This window comes from Lynx rufus, unplaced genomic scaffold (assembly GCF_022079265.1).
Source record: "Lynx rufus isolate CCGP_SWC_20201006 ecotype Redwood Valley unplaced genomic scaffold, mLynRuf1.p SCAF_3, whole genome shotgun sequence".
NCBI lineage: Eukaryota > Metazoa > Chordata > Mammalia > Carnivora > Felidae > Lynx > Lynx rufus.
Genome location: NW_025814845.1, coordinates 199,306,748 through 199,329,998, shown reverse-complemented (window position 1 = coordinate 199,329,998; position 23,251 = coordinate 199,306,748). Strand labels below are relative to the sequence as shown.

At 38.2% G+C, this 23,251-nt stretch overlaps 1 protein-coding gene across 1 annotated transcript in view; it reads right to left on the bottom strand.

Annotated features, from left to right (window-relative positions):
- The window catches only part of CSMD1 (CUB and Sushi multiple domains 1), a 1,672,960-nt gene that overhangs the window by 898,091 nt on the left and 751,618 nt on the right, over positions 1-23,251 (bottom strand). The window lies entirely within an intron of this gene.

The following is a 23,251-nucleotide window of genomic DNA, read 5'->3' as shown; positions in this document are numbered from 1 at the left end:
ACATCAGTTGCAGGCTATGAACATCCCAGCTTCACAGGGTAGGGTTTTCCAGAGAAGAGAATCACTCCCCTTAAGACAATGCTTTTCAAGTGTTTAATGTGCATACAATGTTCTGGTAGGGATAATGTGAAAAGAGCACTGCAGGTATATTAGGCATGATGTGGGCCTATGATTCTGCATTTTGAACAAGCTACTGGGTGATGCCGATGCAGCTCAAATGGGTCCGTGTTTGAGCAGCAAGACTTTGTACTATGTGTAGGATGAGCAGGGGTTGGGGAGGAGAAAAGAGAAGCCTTTACATATGGTGGCATTCATCCAGGTCTAAGGGGAGAATATCAGAATAACAACTTTTCCAAAGGGCAGAGTATTTGCAAAGTAGCCCATGACCATCACTCAGTCATTATTTATTGAGTGATTCCTGTATGCACACTCTGACATTTAGTGCCTGGGGAATAACAAAGGAGGCCAAAGTCATGGTCTCTGCCCTCGAGTTATAACTCTATTCCAGAGAGATAATTTGATAAAAATAAAAAACGGACAAGAACGCCAGTAAAATACAAACATATTAACCTGTCCTGTGTCATGAATCACAAATGGTTCACAAATGCTGAGAGATCACCAGAGCAATTGAGGTGATAACTCGGTGACATTTGTGAAGGTTTAATACAAGAGTTGCATTTTAAATAGTGGAGAAGGTCTGACAAGATTTGAAGAAGAGGGTGTCCTGTGTGAATGTCCAGAGACGGAAGCAGAGGAATCCAATCAGAGAGGAGATGGGAGGAGGGGGCTGGCTTGACTGAGGTGTATCACGGTGGGTGTGACTAGAAGCAGAAGTATTGCAGAGACATCGGCAAAATTCTTGGAAGTTGATAAGTGAGAAATGTACTGGTCTCTGAACAGGTCAAAAAAAAAATGCATGATTTAAATGACCATCATGGAGACTCAGATTGGATGGCATAGATTAGAAGAAAAAGTCTCAAAATAGAAAAGTAGCACGAGAGGCTGCTGTGGTCACCTGAGAAGGATGATGGCTGAGGTCTGGAGCAGGTTCAGACCATTGGGGACAAGAAAGATCGTGCTCAACAGGAAACGCCCTGTCCTGCGGGCTCTGGACAGTGTGACGGACTCCAGGGTCGACTTAACTGTCCCTTGCCCACTTTCAGGTGCATGCCTCCATATTCAGCAAGGCCATCCCCTATCCTTCCCTGAAAGGAGAGAGTAAAGATACTCCCGGGCCATAGACTCAATGGTTAAGGCTGCCTCTGGAGTAATGGCTACCCTTCAGAAAGCACAGAGGGCTCAGAGTCCATTGGTTAAGTCTCAGGTGTTTTCTAAGTCCTCCAGGCAAATATTTGAGTTTTGAAATTTCATTCTGTGCTGCAAATCAAACAAATGGGGGAATCATTTCCTTTTATTTGCCACAATGTGTGTTTAATTCTGAGAGGTAGGGTCAAAAGGCACTGCCTTGGAGTGATGCAATCCCAGTTACTTTGTCAATTTCAGGGAAGCTTTTGCCTCCGGGGAGGGGGGGTCTCTGTTTCCTTTTCTGTGAAGTGATAGTTGATCAGCAGCCTAGTGGCCGCGTGCTCTGTGGGTCAAACCAAGGGCAAGACAGAAGAGGGGGTGCTCTCCTGAAATAAATCCATGATGGGATTGATAATCAGAAATTAGCAAAAACACGTAGACTTGTATGAAAACCATAAAGCCTTCTGTTCTAAAGTTGTTCAGTTGTGCATTTAGGTATGTGGTTGCTAAACAAGGCAGGTGGTGGCCACCTTAATGATCATAATAGAGAGGTGCACTAGTAAATTATTGCCATTGGGTGTTGATTAATCATATGTGATCACGTTATCTACTGGAAAGTCATTCCTTTTTTTAATGACTTTTTTTTCTAATTTTTAATGTTTTTTTTTTTTTGAGAGAGAGACAGAGTGTGAGTGGGGGAGGGGCAGAGAGAGGAAGACAGAATCCAACGCAGGCTCCAGGCTCTAAGCTGTCAGCACAGAGCCCGATATGGGGCTCATACTCACCAAGGGTGAGATCACGACCTGAGCCAAAGTCAGACGCTTAACCGACTGAGCCACCCAGGCGCCCCAATAACCTTTTAACATATAAGTAATAATGTGCTAGCTTCACAGCAAAATTGAGATTTCCTGTATGCCTTCTACCCCACACATACACAGCCTCCCTCACTATCAACATCCCCACCGGAGGGTATGTCTGCTGTAGCTGATGAACCTGTATTAACACATCGTCATCACCCAAAAGTAGCTTATATTATGGGTTACTCCTGGTATTGTGTATTCTACAGATTTGGGCCAATCTATGAAGGCCTGTATTGGTCTTTATAGTATCATGCACAGTTTTCCTGCCCTAACAGTCTTCTGTGCTTTCTTAGCTATTCACGCCCTCTAACCCAGACATTCTTGAGGAAGGAAATCAGACAGGGGGTCTGGGCATCAAAGGGGGGAATGTGGTGGAGGCCTCCTCAGAGCAAAGGAAGGCAACATGGCCCAATCAGCTCCTGTACACGTAGGCGTAGCCCTACAGGACTCTGTAACCTGGACTGTGTCCAATAAGTCTACATGTCACCATGTCTTGGAGACCGGTAGAAAGTGCATGAAAGGCCACACCCTGATGCGCTCAGGGCTCAGTTTTTCGGGTACAGAACCCCGGAGCCCGTGCAGGCATGATGGTTAAAGTTGCTTCTTGGACGGAAAAGCTTCGGTGTCCCGGCTCTCTGTGCGAGATCCTGCTAGGAGAGAAGTGGGCTAGCTGACTTTGATGCCAGGGATCCTGCTTCCCGCTAGTCACACTTCGGTATTAACCTCCCTTTGAGGGGGCGGGACTTGCCAACTCACACTTAGCCTTCTTTCTGCTTTAACGCTGAAAGTGCAACCCGGCCCCCTGCCCGGTGCCTCCTGTATTCTCTCTTGCTGGGAATTTCTCCTTCTCACATATCACCATGTATACTGCACATTTTTACTTCCTGTTTCCTTGATAGGATAAAACTCCATGAGGTTAGAGAGGTTTTCTTCTAATTTGTCTATTATTAGACACATATTTATAGTGTCTGACATAAACATTTGTTGCATTAATGAATACATATTATGCTGCACTGTATTGAGTATATTTTACATTTAGGTAAAAGCACCAAAGGGCTAAAATTCCAGTCTCAGGTATTTTAAAGACATTTACAACTGAGACGAAAAAAAAAACAAAACATGTTTTTTATTTGCTAAAGGCTAATGATTTTTCTTCTAATTTTTATTTTGATGCATATCCTAACACGACAATCTCCAAATATTCATTACTTAACACATTTCATTTTGTATACATTATTAAAATTAATAACCTGTAATTATGCATAAAACACATTAAAAATGCAGCTGAGGGCAATCTAAATTAACATGTTTTAAAGTACTTTATTTTTTGTCTTATTTTTTATAAGAGAAAATTTAGAAACAGACACTTGCATTTTGTTTCAGTTTCATTTTTTTGGTGTTTTTTTTTTAATTTTTAATTTTCTAGTATCATCAGTATACGGTATTATATCAGTTTCAGGTGTACAATATAGTGATTCAACAATTCTATACACTCCTCAGTGCTCACCAAACAGGGGGACTCAGTTTTATAGTTTATTAACTGAGAGTCATGGAAATCGCTAAAATCAAAGATGAGTCAAAGTCAAAGATGATTACAAAATTGTAAAGCTATAATTCATTAGGGACTTCATTCCCAGCCATCTTTAATAGATAAATCCTGAATCATCTTTAGTGTGAGTACAAATAAATTGAGGAGGTCATTTAACACTTATTAAAATATCAGAGAATAAGTAACAATCCAAATACTCTATGGCTAAGGAAAGGTCATGACTGTAATAGAGCATAGTCAACATACTTTGTAACCTTAATTACCAGATAACCCAGAAGATTCTCACTTGACCTTATATAATCAGAACACCAACTATATATATATATATATATATATATATATATATATATATATATTTTTTTTTTTTTTTTTTAATTTTTAAACATTTATTTATTTTTGAGAGAGAGAGAGAGAGCACGAGCAGGGGAGGGGCAGAGAGAGAGGGGGACACAGAATCCGAAGCAGGCTCCAGACTCTGAGCTGTCAGCACAGAACCCGATGTGGGGCTTGAACTCACAAGCCAGTGAGATCATAACCTGAGCTGAAGTTGGAAACTTAGCCTACTTGAGCCACACAGGTGCCCCATGAACACCAACAATATTTGCCAAATATTTTAGGTTTAAATATAAAACTAAACACTCACCATCACTTTTCAGAAAAAATAAATCTGTCTCAAAATAAATATATTAGAGGTGATATTTTTGGCATTTGTTTTATATTTGTGTACACACGGGTATAACATTGTGTAAAATGTAGCCACCAATTAGCATGTTTGTAACCAATGAGAATAAGTCTGGTTAACAACAAAGAAAGTTTAAAAAATAATTTCATAGGCATAAACACTTCTTTAATATGACATGTAAAGTTTAACTTAAAAATGTATCAGTTGTTGGGGCGCCTGGGTGGCTCAGTTGGTTGGGCATCCGACTTCAGCTCAGGTCATGATCTCACAGTCTGTGGGTTCAAGCCCCGTGTTGGGCTCTGTGCTGATAGCTCAGAGCTTGGAGCCTGCTTCAGATTCTGTGTTCCCTCTTTCTGCCCCTCCCCTGCTCACACCTCTGTCTGTCTCTCAAAAGTAAATAAACATTTAAAAAATTTAAAATAAAGTTACAATTGTCAGTTTTTTAATATCATCTGAATTTAGTTTAACATTTTAATTTTATCTTTTTTGATAGATGAACAATTATGGCATCTACTTTTTCTGAAACTTACCAAGTTCATTAATAAGCTTTATGGTTAGAAAAATATACTAGAAATACAAAGAAAAGGAAATAAACTATAGATTTAATTGCCTATTAAAAATTTACATTTCAATTAAGCTACTGAGAAAATAATACGAGAACGACATTAATTTAGTGAAATGAAAAGGAAAATCAAGACAGTAGATATAAAGAAAACAGCCTGGTACAATGCCACAGTGATTTCCCCACACCATAATTTTGTTCTTTCCTTCTAATTCCCAGGGTTGAGTTGTAACCACGTGATTTCTTTCTCCTTGCAAAGTGTATGAAAACATTTGTAGGTGGTGGTAGACATCCATAGAAGTTCTAACTTTTTTATTTTTACTTTTTAAGTATATTTATATTGAGAAAGAGAGCACGAGTTGGGAGGTGTTGGAGGGAAGGAAGGAGAGGGCATCCCAAGCAGGCTCTGTGCAGTCAGCCTAGAGCCCAATGCAGGGCTTGAGCCCATGACCCATGAGATCCTGACCTGAGCTGAAATCGAGAGTTGGACGCTTAACCGACTGAGCCACCCAGGTGCCCCCAAAGAAGTTCTAACATTTTAAAAACGAAGAACTGCTAGATTAATTATATCCTTTTGTAAAATTAAAACGTGAAGAACAGGATTCTGCTATTCACCAGGATTTACATTTGTTCCTGCTTGTTAGTTCCCTTCTGTCAGTTTTTCCTTCCACAAGTAGAAGATGCTAGAATAAGGAGAAGGAACAGGAGTGAAAATAGCAATAAAAGTGTGTTGAAAGCAGCTATAAATTTGGGAAAAAAATGTTCTTGGGTTTTTTGTTTTTATTAAAGTATTTGGAAGACAGCCTTAGAATCAAATGTGACCTCATTTGCCGTCCGCTCATACCAATAACAAATTTCGAATGACCCCAAGGTCTGTAGCCACGCGGATATGAAGAGTGTGATGGACTGCCTTTTCTGGAAGGCTGTGTGCTGATGTTCAGAGGCAATCTTTCTTGTGACTTCAAATTTTATCAAATGAAATCATTAATGTGATTTTGTACACTTAAAAAATCGTGTCTTCATAGTGAATTCTGATTCTGGTTTTCCTGCAAATCTCAAGGCTATCAGTTTTCATGCCCATTAGGGACAGTTATGAGGAAGCACAATCAGCGGAAGGTAATACAGGGAAAAAAGACGGAGGGATTGAGGGTTGAAACTTCATGTGTAAAGTGACACCACGCTTCCTAACTGGCCCACACTTAATGGCCACCCTGGCAGGACTATGCCTCTAAGAGCAACTCTGAAGGCTGAGGATGTGTGCCCTCTCCCCTCCCGACCTTGTTCTCTAACACTCCCCCCTCCCCCACAACTCTTGTTTTGGAATTTGTTTTTTTCTAGAAAAAAGTGGGGGAGAGGGGCAATGGGAGAAAGAGAATCTTAAGCAGGCTCTATGCTCAGCACAGAGCCAGACGTGGGGCTCGGTTCCAGGACCCTGGAGTGGTGACCTGAGCCGAGATTAAGAGCCAGATGCTCAACCAGGTGAGCCACCCAGGAGGCCCTCTTTTTGGAAATCTTGACTGGTTTGTTACTTTAAAAACTAACACCAGAGTAAATATCCTCTTCTAGTATTTATGATATGTACAAAAATATACGTAAATGAGATTTTTAGATTTAATTATACATTTGCCATTTTCTTTTTCTTTTTGCCAAGTCTGCTGAAGTATAAGTAACAAAAAAATTGTATATATGTAAGATGTACTTTAAGATGCTTTTAAAAACATAGCGAAAGAGCACAGTCGAGATAATTAACGTATCTGTTGCCTCACATAGGATTTTCTGTTCTTGTGTGATTAGAACACTTAAAACATAGCCATTTAGCAACGTGCAGGTTCACAACCCATTGGTGTTAACCATAGTTACATGGCTATAAACTACATCTTTAGCACTAACTCATCTTGCTCAACTCTTCGTACCCCTTAGTCAGATACTCTCTTTAATAGAAGAGGTATTTATCTATATAAAAATTTAGACATATTGATTTCCTGTAAAATTCTCTATTAAGAAAACATTTTAATATAAAAATAATCTTCTGGGTAGCAAATGTGTGTGTGTGTGTATATATATATATATATATATATATATATATATATATATAGGACACTTTTTGGAAGATGCTTTTTTTGTTGTTTATTTTAGGGGTGGGGGATCGCAGGGGAGGGGCAGAGAGGGAGACAGAATCTCAAGCAAGGAGATTGACATGGGGCTCAGTCTCATGAACCTTTCAGATCATGACCTGAGCCAAAATCAAGAGTCAGGTGCTTAACTGCCAGAGCCACCCAGGCGCCCTGGAAAATTTTCTTTTTAATGGAGGCATTATTGACCTACATTGTAGTAGTTTCAGCAATACATCATAATGATTTGATATCTATATATACTGAAAAACAAGTCTAGTTGACATCTGTCACCATACCTAGTTACAGAATACTTCTTGTGATAACTATACAAATCTACTCTCAATGATACAATAGACTACGAACTGTGGTTGTCATGCTGTATTTTATATCTCTGTGACTTATTTTATAATTGGAAGTTTCCACCATTTGACTTGCTTCACACATTTTACCCACACCCCACTTTTGGCTACCAACCATCTGTCGTCTGTAAATATGAGCTTGTTTTATGTGTGCTTTTTTCTTTTTTTAATTTTAGATTCCACATATAACTGAGTCATATGATCTCCATTTTTCTGTCTGGCTTACTTCTATTCATAAAACACCCTTAATGTCCATCCATATTTTCTCAAATGGAAAAATTTCATTTTTTTAGGGGTGAATAACATTTTATTGTATGTATAGCACATTTTCGTTATTCATTCCTTTGTCAGTGAACTCTTGGGTGTGGCCTATATCTTGGCTCTTGTAAATAATGCTGCAATAAACACAGGAGTGCATGTATCTTTCTGAGTTAGTGTTTTTGTTTTCTTTGTACAAATACCCAGAGTGCAGCTGCTGGGTGATATGATAATTTTATTTTTAACTTTTTGAGGCAACTCCACACCATTGTCCATAGTGGTGGCAGCAACATTCCCACCACCAGTTCCCAGGGCTCCCTTTTCTCCACATCCTTGCTGCCACTTGCTAGTTCTTGTCTTTTTTTTTTTTTTTTTAATTGTAGCCAGCCTCTCAGGTGTGAAGTGAAATCTCGTTGTGGTTCGGACTCCAGTGTCCCCGATGATGAGTGACGTTGAGCACATTGCCATGTGTCTGTTGGCCATCTGTGTGTCTTTCATGGGAAACTGTCTATTCAGAAAGTTTGCCCAACTTTTAATCAGATGGTTGGTTTCTTTGCCATTGATTTGCATAAGTTCCTTACATACTTTGGATATGAACAGCTTCTCAGATAGATGATTTACAAATATGTTCTCCCAGTCAGTAGGTTGCCTTTTCATGTTGGTAGTGGCTTGCGTGCAGTTTGCTTTTGTTTGTTTGCTTGTTTTGATGTAGTCTTGAACAATTTTTCATTTAGCTGGCGTTGCTTGTGCTGCCACATACATAAAATGATTTTCAAAACTGGTGTCAAGGATCTTATCTATTTTTCTAGAAATTTTATGTTTTCATAGTCTTGTATTAAAGGCTTTAATCCACATTCAGTTAGTTTTTGTATGTGGCGTAAGATCGTTTTATTCATTTGCTGGTTTCTGTCCAGTTGTCCACACCATGTATTGAAGAGACTGTCCTTTTCTCATGGTAGAGTCTTGGCCCCTTTGTCATCAATTAGTTGACCACATATGTGTGGCTTTCCTTCTGGGCTTTCTATTCTGTTCCTTTGATCTATATGTCTTTTTCATGCCAATATGATACTGTTTTAAATACTGTAGCTCTGTAACATAGTTTAAAGTCAGGGAGCATAATGCTTCCAGCTTTGTTCTCCTTTCCCAAGATTGCTATGTCTATTTGGGGTTATTTTTTAAAGTTTTTATTTTAATTCCATTTAGTTAACACACAGTGTTATGTTAGTTTCAGGTGTATAATATAGTGATTCAACCCTTGCTTACATCACTCTGCTCATCACGGCAAACCATCTTTTGTGGTTTCTCACAAATTTTAGGATTGTTCTATTTATGTGAAAAAATGCCTTTGGAATTTTGACAGGGATTGCATAGAATCTATTGTTTTGGGTAGTATGGGCATTTTGACAATATTCTTCTAATCCATATATGTGAATAACTTTCCACTTATTTGTGTTATCTTCAATTTCTTAGTGTGTTACAGTTTTCAGTGTATGGCTCATTTATCTCCCTTGTTAAATCTCTTGTAAGTATTTCATGATTTTTAATGCCATTGTAAATAGAATTTTAGAAAGTCTCTGGTACTTCATTAATAGTGTATAGAAATACAACAGATTTCTGTGTATTGCTATTGTATCCTTTAACTTATGGAATTCATTTATTAGTTTTAACAGGTTTCTGATAGTCATTAAGGTTTCCTGTATAGAATAACATGTAATCTGCAAATAGTGATAGTTTTACTTCTTTCTTTCAAATTTGGATACGCTTTCTTTTTCTCTTCCTTCCTCCCCCCCTCTCTCTTTCCTTCTTTCTTCTTTCCTTCCTCCCCTCCTCTCTCTCTCTCTTTCTTTTTCTTTCTTTCTCTCTTTCCTTCTCTTTCCCTCCCTCCCTACCTCTCTCTCTCCTTTCTTTTTTCTTTCTCTTTCTTTTCCTTCCCACTCCCTCTCTGTCTCTTTCCTTCTTTCTTCATTCCTTCCTCCACTCTCTTCTTTCTTTCTTTCTTTTCTTTCCTTCTTTCATAGAGTATTGTAGCTAGGACTTCCAGTACTATGTTGAATAAAAGCAGTAAGAGTGGGCATCATTGTCTTATTCCTGAACTTTGGGGAAAAAACTTTCAACTTTTTTTGTCAAAAATTATTTTAATATTCCACGTTTTACCAAATAAAACAGCTTTCACCAATTGAGTATGAAGTTAGCTCCACAGCTTGTTACAGATGGACTTTATCAGGTTGAAGTAAGTTCCCTCTTATCCACTTTCTTGAGAGTTTTTATAATGTAAAATTTTGTCTGTGCTTTTTCTGAGTGTGCTGAGATGATCATGGGATTTTTACCCATCATTTTGTGAATGTGTTTTATCACATTGATTTGTGAATATAGAACCTTCCTTTCTACCCTGCAATAACCTCCATTTGGATCTTGGCGTACGGGTGTGGAATATGGTGTTAAATTCTATTTACTAACATTTTGTTGAGGATTTTTGCATCTATGTTCATTATGGATATTGGCCTACTATTTCCTGTGGCATTCTTACCTAATTTTGGTATTAGGGTGATGCTGGCCTTATAAAATAAGTTGGGAAACATTCTCTAATCTATTTTTAGAAGAGTTTAAGAAGGATTGGTATTAATTCTTCTTGAATATCTGGTAAAATTCACCAAAGAAGCTGTCTGGTCTTGGGCTTGTGTTTTTTGGAAGTTTTTTGACTGCTGATTCAATCACCTTACCTGTTATGTCTGTTCAATTTTTTTTTTTTATTATTTCTTCTTGATTCAGTCTTTGCAGATTTTGTCTTTCTAGGAATTTATCCATTCTTCAATCCGTTCCCCAATTATTAGAGTATAATTAATTGTTCCTGTGATAGCAAGTGTAATGTCTATATTTAATTACCGATTTTGAATCCTCCCTTTGTTGAGGCTACCTAAAGATTTCCCAGTTTCTTTAAAAGAATACACCCCTTGGTTTCATTGATCTTTTTTATTGTCCTTTTATAGTCTAATCTATTTTCCTTCCTTCTACTAACTCTGGGCTTCATATGTGATTTTTTTCATACATGTTTCTTGAGGTATAAAGTTAGGTTATTTGAGATTTTTCTTCTTTCTTGAGGTAGGCACAGAATGCTGTGAGCTTTCCTCTTAGTACTGCTTTTGCTGCACCCTATATGTTTTTATTTTCATTTGTCTCCAGGTATTTTTTTTTAACCCATTGATTGTTCAGTAGCATAGTGTTTAGTTTCCACATATTTGTGAATCTTCTGGGTTTTTTTCCTTGTAATTAACTTCCAGTTTCATACCACTATGAACAGAAAAGATGCTTCACAGGATGTCAGTCCTCTTAAATTTACTGAGATTGCTTTATAGCCTGACATATAATCTATTCTATAGAATGTTCCATGTGCACTTGAGAAGAATATGCATGTGCTGCTTTGGAATGGAATGTTCTTTATGTATCAGCTAAGTTCATCTGGTCTAATAGTTCCCTTATTGATTTTCTGTCTGCATGTTGTGTCTGTTGATGTAAGCGGGGTATTAAAATTCCCTACTATGAATGTATTGCTGTTTATTTCTCCCTTTAGATCTGTTAATGTTCACTTTATATGTTTAGGTGTTCCCATGTTTGATGCATAAATACTTACAAATATTATATCAACTTGTTGAATTTACCTATTTATCATCATGCAATACCTTTGTCTCTTATTATTGTCTTTAATGTCTGCTTTGATATATGTGCAGCTAGCCCAGCTTTCTTTTGGCTAACATTTACATTATATCTTTTTCCACCTCTTCACTATCAGTTTGTTTGGTCTTACATCTGGAATAAATATCTTGGAAGCAGCATATAGAAAGGTCCTTTTTTTCCCCAGTGGTATGCTTAGATTGCTTTATCTTTTATATACCTCTTATAGGGATTTTAGCTTGTGAGTACATGAAGCTTACATATAGCAACATATATATTTAAGTCTATTTTAATTCAATAACAACTGAAGTTTAATTGCATTCTAAAGCTCTACATGTCTACTCTCCCCCATCCCAGATTGTATGTTTTTGATGTCACATTTTACATCTTTTTAACTTGTTTCTTAATTATTACAGGGTTTTTAAAATTACATTTGTCTTTTAACGTTCCTACTAGCTTTATAGTGATTAATCCACTACCTTTGCTATATATTTACCTTTTCCAGTGAGACTTTCACTTTCATATCTTTTATTGTTACTAAATAATGTCCTTTCTCTTAAGCTTAAAAAAGTCCATTTAATAATTTCTCATAGTGCTGGTTTCCTGGTGATGAACTCCTTTAGCTTTCGCCTATCTGTAAAAGTCGCTCTCTTCCATTTTGAATGATAACTGGGTAGGATGGAATATTCTTGGTTGGAAGATTTCTTTCAGCACTTTGAATATATTGCGACACTCCTGGTCTACAGTTTCTTCAGCTAAAAAATCCTCAGATGGTCTTGTGGGGGTTGCCTGGTACACAACCAGTAGCTATGCTCATTTAAGATTCTCTCCTTGTCTTTAACTTTTGACATTTTAATTATAATGTGTCTTGGTGTGGGACTCTTTGGATTTATCTTATTTGGAACTCTCTGGGATTCCTGAATCTGTTTCCCAGCTTAGGGCAATTTTTAGCCATTATTTCTTCAAATAAGTTTTCTGCCTCTTTCTCTCTCTTCTTCTGAGACTCTTAAAATACAAATGTTATTGTGGTTGATGTTGTCCACATGGTTCTTAAACTGTCTTAATTTTTTTTTTCATTCTTTCTTTGTGCTGCTTGGACTGGGTGATTTCCACTGCCTTATGTTGCAGGTCACTGATCCATTCTCCAGCTTCATCCAGTCTGCTGGTGAACTTCTCTAGTTTATTTTTCAGTTTACTTATTCAGCACTGTGACTTTTGTTTGGTACTTTCTTATATTTTCTATTTGTTGAAGTTCTCACTGTGTTCATCCATTCTTTTCCTGAGTTTTGTGAACATCTTTATGGCCATTACTCTGAACTATTTATCAGGTAAATTACTTATCTCCATCTCATTCAGGCTCCCCCCCAACCCCACTGTTTGATTATGTTATTTCTTGTGGAACCTATTTCTCTGGTTTCTTTCTTCCTCTCTTCCTCTTTCCTTCCTTCCTTCGTTTTTTTTGTTTTTTTGTTTTTGGTGTGCTTGTTTCATCTTGCCCAACTCTTTGTGTAGGTGAAGCCACTACCTCTGCCAGTGTTGAAGGAGTAGCCTTGTGTTGGAGATGAACCTTTTTGTTCAACCTAGACCTAGCCCTTGACTGTCTGTGAAACTTTTATGATTTCTAAGCAGACTGTTTCATTTTTTTTAGCTCCCAATTGTTGAGGGTGTGCCAAAACCTATCAGTGTGCTACAGGAAAGGATCTTAGTCGAAGATTCAGTCCAGAACTTCAGGAAGTAGCTTTGAGATAAAGCAAATATCTACATTGCCATGGGACCACATATGTAAGTTTTGCTTACTACCACAGCCAGGAAATCTGGAGGCATCCCCTGGATAACAATTACAAAAATCAGGGATCCAGGTCAGTTGTGCAGTCTCCTTTCCATGAATTCCAGCAAGTCCTAGCAAGGCAGAGGGAGAGCACAAACATGGCATCCCCTGGCCCACCTTCCCTGAGAGCACCTCCATAGCCCATAGATGTGTGCCAAATCTGAAGCCGCCCTTCTGGCCAAAACTCTAGGCCAAGAAAGTAGGCTTCTTTCCAAGAAAGGCTAGGTTGTGTTTCAGTCTGCTATGTATGCAGAACCCAAGGACTGTGGTCTGCCAAGAACTGCCTCTCTGAGTGTTCTTATCACAGAACCCAGGAGCACTGGTCCTCTGCCTTCCTAAGTCAGGTGGCCCAAAAACTGTGTCACCAGACATAAACATTGGGGTACCCAATCTCTCCCTTGGAGAGGTACTGGAATTCTGTAGCACAGCAGTGGGAGAGTATGAAGATACTGCCTGCTGGCTGGAGTGAGACAGAATAAAGGGGCAATGATGGCACTCACCAAAAAAAAAAAAAGGAATAAAAGAAATGGTGCCCATTGACTTTAGCAAGGCAGAGGGAGGGCTGGAAGATGGGTACACCAGCTTATCACCAGGGAGTATCCCAAAAGGCCCAAGCCCCTGAAACAAGTGCTTTACAATTAGCAAATGAATCTCTTTCACATAAAGTCTGGGCACTTTTCAAAGAGCTGCTTCAGAGCTGGGCCCTGGGGCAGGTATCTGCCTGCAGGCCCTCTCAGATCCCTTTCTTAGTTTGGCAGAGCCCCACAGGTCTCCTTGGTGACAGCCTCACTGGTCTTCAAAGCCAGGGGCATTGGGTGCATACCTCTCAGGTGTTGCTCTTACAAATTACAGCTCCTGATGTGGGGTAAGAACCCTTGTTCCTCAAGATGAAGCTCCAGGTTTTAAGTTGCCTCTTGACTCCGGGTCACTGGCTATGGTAGGTTTTATAGAAAGACTGTCTTTCAGTCTCTGTGGTTCCCCTCTTGTCTGCCTCATGTGATAGGGTTTTTTTTTCCCATAGTAAATCTTTCAGTATTTAGCAGTAGATTTGTTATGTCCATGAGTGGAAGTGAATTCTGGATCTTCCTTGGTCTCCACGTTGAACCAGAACCTCAGAAAAGTCTTAAAATCTCTGCAGCTAGGGTTGAGCCTTCATCTCCCTGCCCCTCATGAGAAACAGGACAGGGAAGGGGCAGAGCTAAGGTGAGCTTACAGGTGTTTTGTCTGTGTGTTGAAACTCAAAATCAGTGTCAGCAGGAAATGGTTGTCTATTTGGATGCGTTGGTTTTATAGCATAACATGGAAAACAATGTCAGTCAATATTGTGGCTTAAATAAGAAAAATGTCTCATTCAAAAGCATATTTATAAGAATAAAAACATACAGCTCCCTCATTGGAGTGTGCGTGTGATGAACTTTGAGGAAAGGTTTGTACACTTCTTAACATTTTCTTCTAATGTTGATTTGTGGGAAATCATCACTGAGAGAGGATGTTTGTGGTTTGGGGTTGATTTTCTTCCTGGGGTATTGTCTGTATCCAGTATTAGAAGTATCTACAAAGGCAGTTCCAGAGTATGAAGAAACAGTGCCATTATGGTGACACTAACAGTGACATATACTCTATGATATGATGACTCTAGGCAAAGGGACACTATAAATTTGCACTTAAATATATGTTTTTATTTCTGTTTTTTTGCAGAGAATGCATGCAAGTGGGGGAGAGGGGCAAAAGGGGAGAGAGAGACAGAGAGAATGAATCATAAGCAGGCTCCACACTCAGCACCAAGCCCAGTGTGGGGCTCGATCCCACGACCTTGTGATCACAACCAGACACAAAATCAGGAGTCTGATGCCCAACCAATAAATTAGAAGCAAATTGATTCACTTTGTGGGAATGTCCTTAATACTTTAATATAGATCAGCAAAAATTTCCAGTAATACAGTAGAATATTTATAGGTATTAAGTAACCATAGTACTAATTACCACATGAAGAGTCTTCCCTGTAGTATGATTCCTAGAATAAAGTTTTTAATACTTGTCATCTTTAAATATATCACTAAAGCCTAGAATTACAGCTCAGTTTACCACAGATTGTTTTAGCTGAACATCTTTGTAACTTTCAAAGCATCACTGCTCGTATTTATTTAAGACAACATTGGCAAAGCTGGGGAGTCTTGGAAGAAAGTTCGTTAGGCTCTGGCTACATTCTGAATTTTGGGCTTAAAATTAATGGTTTTCTTAAATGTCAAAGCACTTAAGAAGTAGGAGTCAACCAGGGATGGGTCTCTGATTTCTTTGGCTCCCAGCTGAATGTCAGACTTACTTTACTTATTCCAGGTGTTCTGGAAAAACAAATGTTTACAATGTTTGAGTCTTGTGTTTGTTTTTTAACTTGGAAACTCATCAGATTGTGGGTGTTTTAAAAATGATGGACATCTATGCTCAAGTGCATTTTTACTGAATTAGAATTGGCTTGTTTAATGAACTTTTTGGAGGAAGGTCAGGACCAACTACCCCTCAACTGGCTTCAGCCCATTGTCTCAAGTGGAAAAGGCAACTACCGAACAAGATGTACAGGATGGTGACCTTTGTCTCTGTAGAGCTGATTTTTATTGTTTGTTTGTTATAACTAAGAACTGCAGAATTAACAACAACAACAAAAAAGACATTCAAAGGCTTTAGTTTGGATACACACAAGAGAGAACAAAGTGTGCAAGTAGAGACTGCCAGTTCAGTCCACAATAGTGAATGCACAATGCAGCCTTCTATTTAAGCATAAGACTGTACTATCTTAACGCAGAGATGCAAAGGAAGATATGGGTTTTGTTTCCAAGGATCTTAGGGAAAGGAGAAAGGAAGAAAACAACAACACAGAATCTGACTATAGCTGTAGAATCAAATACTTTTTTTTTTTTAATTTTTTTTTTCAACGTTTTTTATTTATTTTTGGGACAGAGAGAGACAGAGCATGAACGGGGGAGGGGCAGAGAGAGAGGGAGACACAGAATCGGAAACAGGCTCCAGGCTCTGAGCCATCAGCCCAGAGCCCGACGCGGGGCTCGAACTCACGGACCGCGAGATCGTGACCTGGCTGAAGTCGGACGCTTAACCGACTGCGCCACCCAGGCGCCCCTAGAATCAAATACTTTTAAAAATACTTTTAAGAGATACTTAAAAACATACTTTTTTTTAACAGATTAAAGTAGTACAAATTTAGATTTAGAGGTGGGGCAAGGAAAACACTGTAACTTTATTCTTCAACTCTAATCTCCTCTCAGAGTGGGATTCCTTAAAACAGATTTGTTTAAATTACTCAAATCCGAGGGTGCTTGGGTGGCTCAATCAGGTAAATGGCTGACGTCAGCTCAGGACACGATCTTGTGGGTGGTGAGTTTGAGCCCCACATGGGGCTCTGCACTGGTGTTGGAGAGCCTGCTTGGGAGTCTCTCTCTCTCTCTCTCTCTCTCTCTCTCTCTCTGCCCATTCCCCACTTGTGCTCTCTCTCAAACTAAATAAATAAACTTAAAAACATAAAGTACTCACATCCAGAATAAACATTTTAAAATGAGGCATTTTTATGGCTGGTATACTAGGGATTCTGCTGGAGTGATATTCTAAAATAGACCACTGGAGGCATCATTTTGGCTATAGCTGGGTTCCCTATTGCTTCCCAGCCAAGGATTAAAAAGGTAGGACAGAAAAATCCTCCCAAAGTAATAGCTTGCTTAGAATTCTCCAGATTTTTTTTTTGCTTAGTTAATTATGTGCACATAGTCTTTATTGATGTAACTTTCCCTGTTTATTTTACTAGAGGAAAGAATACAGACACTTGGGTGTTGTGCTATATCTGCAACATGTGCTGTCTCCATTGACGTTTCTAATGGTATTTGGCTCTCCTAGCCTAGCTCAAGCTGGGTAAGAAGATCTTGATATGTAGGGTCTTAATACTAAGTCCAGGGAAAGTGGCAGATGTTAACCTTATTAAATCAATCAAGCCGCAGAATTAAAGTTCAACTTATTGCAGTTTAATTAGTACTGTGGCTAGTTAAAAGCCTGTAAACAATATCATCTTTCACCAAACATTTATACTGACATTTTGTATGTTGTTAAGAAATCCTCAAAAAGCCTGTCCAATAAACTTACAAGAACATTATTCATTTGGGGTGGACTTTAATGTTAATTGCTTTAAAAAAGTAGAATGTGGGGCGCCTGGGTGGCGCAGTCGGTTAAGCGTCCGACTTCAGCCAGGTCACGATCTCGCGCTCCGTGAGTTTGAGCCCCGCGTCAGGCTCTGGGCTGATGGCTCGGAGCCTGGAGCCTGTTTCCGATTCTGTGTCTCCCTCTCTCTCTGCCCCTCCCCCGTTCATGCTCTGTCTCTCTCTGTCCCACAAATAAATAAAAAAACGTTGAAAAAAAAAAATTAAAAAAAAAAAAAGTAGAATGTAATGAATCACTAATAACAAAAGTTAAAGGTGTTGAATTTTAAGGGTACACATAAGGTATTTCATTTTCTCTTTTCTACACAATCGTTACTAGAATTCGTGATTTTATGAAATTGAAATATGCTTCAGAATTTCTTATTCCAGTGAGAACACACTTCTAGTAAAAAAAAAAAAAACAAACTTAAGAGTATATGCATTTTACATTTTTTGTTTTCTAACATCCTAAAAATTTTGTAAATATATTGTATTCCCAGAGTAGGAAAAATGTTTTTTTTAATTATGGTAAAATGTCTCATTAAAAAGAAAAAAAAAAGACATCATTTTCCTCCTAGTCATCAGGCTCATCATATATTTGGATTCTTACATAGTATAGTAATGGATTTATTTCAAACACAACTTGATGGTGGGACCTCATTAATTGCCGTATTCAGCAATGTGATTTAAAAAAAAAAGATGAATTAAGATTTATAGTACATGTGAAACTGATTAGTTTAAAATACTTTTGGGGGGGGCTCCTTTTAAATGTGCTTCTTTGCAAACTAAAGACACTGTTCTATCACCTGAACTATCTTAACCTGTTTTAAAAGACTTTCAACTTAGTCCCGCTAAAATGGATACATAAGAATAATCTATGGGAATGTGTGTGGGAGGTAGGGAAAGCAGTGTTTACCACTGTGTGTGCTCTTGCCTGCCCCCTCACTACCCTCTTTTTGGGAAAAAGGTTTGGGAAGTCTTTGACAAGGGAAGAGATGAGAGTCCAGGCACAGAGGATGATACTTTGGAAAAGACAAGAGCAAGCAGGAGTTTTAGAATGTTTTATTTTCGAGTGTGGTGTTTTGGTAAGAGACTGATAGTTCTTACACTCAGGCAAAAATTTAATTATTTTTGAAAATATTCATCCAATTTGTGTGCCTCTTGTGTGCATTAGAATGATGGGAAGTTCCTTAAAGCAAAAACACAGGTCAGATTTATTGAGGGTTATATACTTTATGATGAGTTTGATTTTTATCATTTATATCTTGGGACCAATTAGTCCAAGGTGGATGTACTTCTCTGTTGTGACCCGGTCGGTCACATTCAACAAAGCTATATTCCCTATCTCTGGTAGACTCTCTGGTGTGTGTAGGTGAAAAATACAAAAAAACATAAAGCAAGGTCTTGGGTGCAAAAAACCACAGGCCACTGCAGAGGAACATATTAGACAAATATTGGCCACAATATATGAACCTGCTGTGTTTACTGTGCCCTCATAACAGTCTACACAGTTTAACCTTTTAAGACATGTTTTTGAAAACAGAAAGTCTAGGGGCGCCTGGGTGGCGCAGTCGGTTAAGCGTCCGACTTCAGCCAGGTCACGATCTCGCGGTCCGTGAGTTCGAGCCCCGCGTCGGGCTCTGGGCTGATGGCTCGGAGCCTGGAGCCTGTTTCCGATTCTGTGTCTCCCTCTCTCTCTGCCCCTCCCCCGTTCGTGCTCTGTCTCTCTCTGTCCCAAAAATAAATAAACGTTGAAAAAAAAAATTAAAAAAAAAAAGAAAGAAAACAGAAAGTCTAGATTTAAAATGGTGAGAGTTCACAATGAAGTCTAATAACATTACAAAGACCATGAGAATCCTGGGTAGACCAGAATCTGAATTCTATTTGAATCCAAGTGAATCAGTAGAGTTGACTGATAAACCCACTCAATCCATCCGTGGTCTGTTCATTGATTTAACCTGCACTCTAGTACCTATAAGTGTAGGTGAGTGTGTTCAATTGCTACAAGAGTTGACATGTAAATACAGAGGAAAAAGATAAGTCATCTTGCACTAATTTCCATCTTGTGTCCACAGAAATCCATAATCAGAGTAGTTGTAAGGGAAAATTGCCACAATTTTCAAAATGAGCAATTGATTATCTTTCAAATATTTTCAAAACCTGAAGGAAAGCTAATGACAGCAGGGCAAGATCATTGCTACCTTCTGTAGGAGTGTGACAGTAGTTGAAAATCATCCCCCCCCAGTAGGTAGGCCAGGCTCATGCATTCCGCACCCGGTATTCAGTAAGGGACACAGGTTGGTAGGTTTGTTTGAGTTTTCCAAGAAGAACATTATAATTAGGAGAGTGGAAGACAGATGGAAGTAGTATTTACTAAAAATTTACCAGGCACCCAGATTGAACCTCAGTGATACATATAATCAAGAGGAACCCAGATTTGAACTCCCAAACCTACCCTCAATCATTTTTTCATTGTGCTCACTTCATAATTATAACACGCTTCTATCTAACATTTAAAATCATGCTCCTATTCACACATTTCCTCTGTTAAAATTATGAATTTAAAAAGCAAGACTATGACCTTTGTTTTTCTCTAAAAATGTTCCAAATTACGAAAGCTCCAAGAGTAGAAATGGAAATTGTTAGAATAATTAGCATAACAGAATTATTAAGTGGAAGATTCTCAGAGGTATTGTATTCTATATTTTAGCAAAATCCAGATCAGGATATTTATCAGCTACAATTGGTTATTTCATTTGGCGGATTTTCACATACATTAATAACAGACATTTTACCCATCTATACTTTTATTTTCTTTATGAAAACATCAAATAAGATATCACTAGGTAAGATGTGATTGATTCATATGCAGCGAGAGCCTCATAGAATATTACTTGAATTGTACGTTCAACAGGAAACTTGATCTACAGTTTAAACAGCCATGAAACTTCATTAAATGCCATTTCTAGTCACTAGTCATATGCTCACTTAGATTGACCTTGTTCTATCACACAGCCCCAATTTCAAAACAGCCAAGTGTAAAACACAGTCCCTAATTATAAAACACTTGATAGACACACTTCTCTGGCTCCCAAATATATTATGAGGATGACATAAGTTCACTTACGTAAAATCTTTTGGAAGTGTGCATCGTATGGCGCGTTAAATGAACATGAATATGTTGCTAATGCTTGCTAACTCTGAGTTAGTAAAACTAAGGCACTGAATCTGCATTTCACCTCAGTGCACTATAGTTTTGCTATCCAGTCAATGACTTTGTGCTTACAAAGCTTTACTGTATGGGAAAATCAAAATTACGGACAATGTACCTTTTCTTTCTAGCTCAAGAAAAAAAAATCACAGGTTAAAGGGAATGATTCCTTACGTCATTCATGTTTTGGGAAAAAAACACAAGTGTACATAACTTCTAAGCAATGGATGAACGCACTGAAAGGTTCTGTTCAATGGGAACCAGCAGTAGTCCAGGTAGGAACCAGCAAATTGAGCACACTGCCATAAAGATTGGGCAAAAAAGGAGAGGTTCTGCTGGGGAATAATTAGAGATGATTGATGCCACGGACCTGTCTTGTTCTTTTAGTCAGTACTTGGAAATCAGCGTGGGCCCCGGACAACCCCAGCTGCCATGTGCTGGCTGTCACTCTAGGCTTCTCTGCGGGTGCCTCGCTTTAATTATTTGGAATGAGGGTAGCTGAGGAGGTTTTCTTTATAGTCGACGGCACTAGCTGTCGCTCTACAACAATTAGAGACCTAAATATAAGTGATCGTTCTCATCTCAACAATCTCTGTGGAACACAGACTATCCAAGTGAAGTCCCTTTGTTATTAACTTGACACTTTGGATAAGTCCAAATATTTTCATTAGATAGTTACATAATATGTCGTCTTTTTTATACAAAGCAACATCCTTCGGAAGTGAATTATTAAATGTGATAACTATATATCTACACGATAAACTTGTACCATTCTCTAACAGTAGTATTTGTTAGCTTCTTAAAGTTGTTTTTTTTTTTTTTAATGTTTATTTATTTTTGAGAGAAAGAGTGTGAGTAGGGGAGGAGCAGAGAGAGAGGGAGACACAGAAACTAAAGCAAGTTCCAGGCTCTGAGCTGTCAGCACAGAACTCGATGCAGGGCTTGAACTCAAGAATGGCAAGATCATAGCCTGAGATGAAGTCGGACACTTAACCGACTGAGCTCTGCGCCCCCCCCCCCACCAGGTGCCCCATTATTTGCTTCTTAAAACTTATCACTCATGGCCAGGGGCTGCAAGGGTATGAAATGGAATTTTGCATTAATGATGATAGGATAGTTATTCTGATATAGTAAATATTGAGCCAACAATCTGACAAATTAATCTCCTAAGATGCATAAATTGTTGAGTTTATCAATGGAGAATAAACCAGTCAGACTGTGAATGACAGGCTGTACTCAGGAACCCAACCCAAAAGTGTTGCTTTGATTTGAAGTAGTTCACCTTGAAAAAAATCTTAAAAATCTTGGTTTCAAAGATAAAAACTGGAGACCTGGAGATGTATAAATAATGTAAAGGCAGATAACCTGTGCCCAGTTTCTTTTATAAGATATTACAAATTATTTACTTTGTATTGTAGTTATTTTAACCATGAAATATTTTGAGTATGATTTTTGAAAAGTTCTACCACCAATATTTAAATAGAGAAAAATTATAATTTTACATATAGAAAATAATAGAAAACAAGCTCCAGAAGATTAATGATGGCCATTTCAGGATGATATATAATTTTAATATTTTTGAAAATCTGTATTTTTCTATGTAATTATGTTAGTAATTGAGGAAAAATGTTTTAAAGTGTCAAAAAATAACGACAATATTTATCATATAGAGATGGCTCAGAGGGGGGGGAAAGTAGCATTTAAGACCCAATATTAAGTAGATTTACTAAAACTTCAATTAGTGCCCAAGTGTGTGGGAGTGGGGTGTGAGGAGAGGGTGTGTGTACATTGGTATGCAATGAAGAAAAAAAAACACGTAAGTCACATACTGCCAACCAATATATAATTTTAAATTCGTCTTTGGTCCCGTTTCAGGAATTTTCATAATAAATCTATGTTATGATAAAATTATATTAACATACATTTAAAAACAAGAACACTATATATTTTAATTAAACAATAAGCTTGATTCTTGCTAAATAACTAAGTCCCCAAACTACCATTTTAATTGGATGCTATGAAATGTCCTATTTCAACTGTAATTCTTCTTCCATATCCTGTAATATTGATAATTGTTTTCAAGTAATTTTATGACATAAAAATTTTGAAATTCTAAATATTTCTGCTCACCAAACTGGAAAGATTGTTTGATTTCTTGAAACACTGAATTGGTATCAAACGCATATTTGAGGCACCTAATCAGAAGGAGTTTTGATTTAGGAGCACCTGGTGGCTCAGTCTGTTAGGTGTCTGATTCTTGGTTTCAGCTCAGGGCATGATCTCAGGATTCCTGAGTTTGAGCGCCACATGGGGCTCTGTGCTGACAGTGCGGAGTTTGGGATTCTCTCTCTCCCCCTCTCTCTGCCCCTCCCGTGCGGGATCCTCTCTCTCCGCCACTTCCCTGCTTGCACAAGCCCTGTGTCTCTCTCAAATAAGCTTTTTAAAAAAGGAGTTTATGTGTAATGTAAATGAGTTTAATTGGCCTTTTCTCCAAGCAACGAGTTTCCATGGATATGTATACCTACTCAATTAAGAAGTATTTGACAACTCATGAAGAAAAAGAACTTAATGAAGAAAGAAGAAAAACGAAACAAAATATGGCCTTGGACTACAAACCCCAGCAGGATTCAACTAGAATTTGAGATTTTTTTTTTCTAAACGCTAATTTTTTTTTTTTTTTTTTTTTTTACAACGTAGCTAAATCTTGCACTTGGCAGT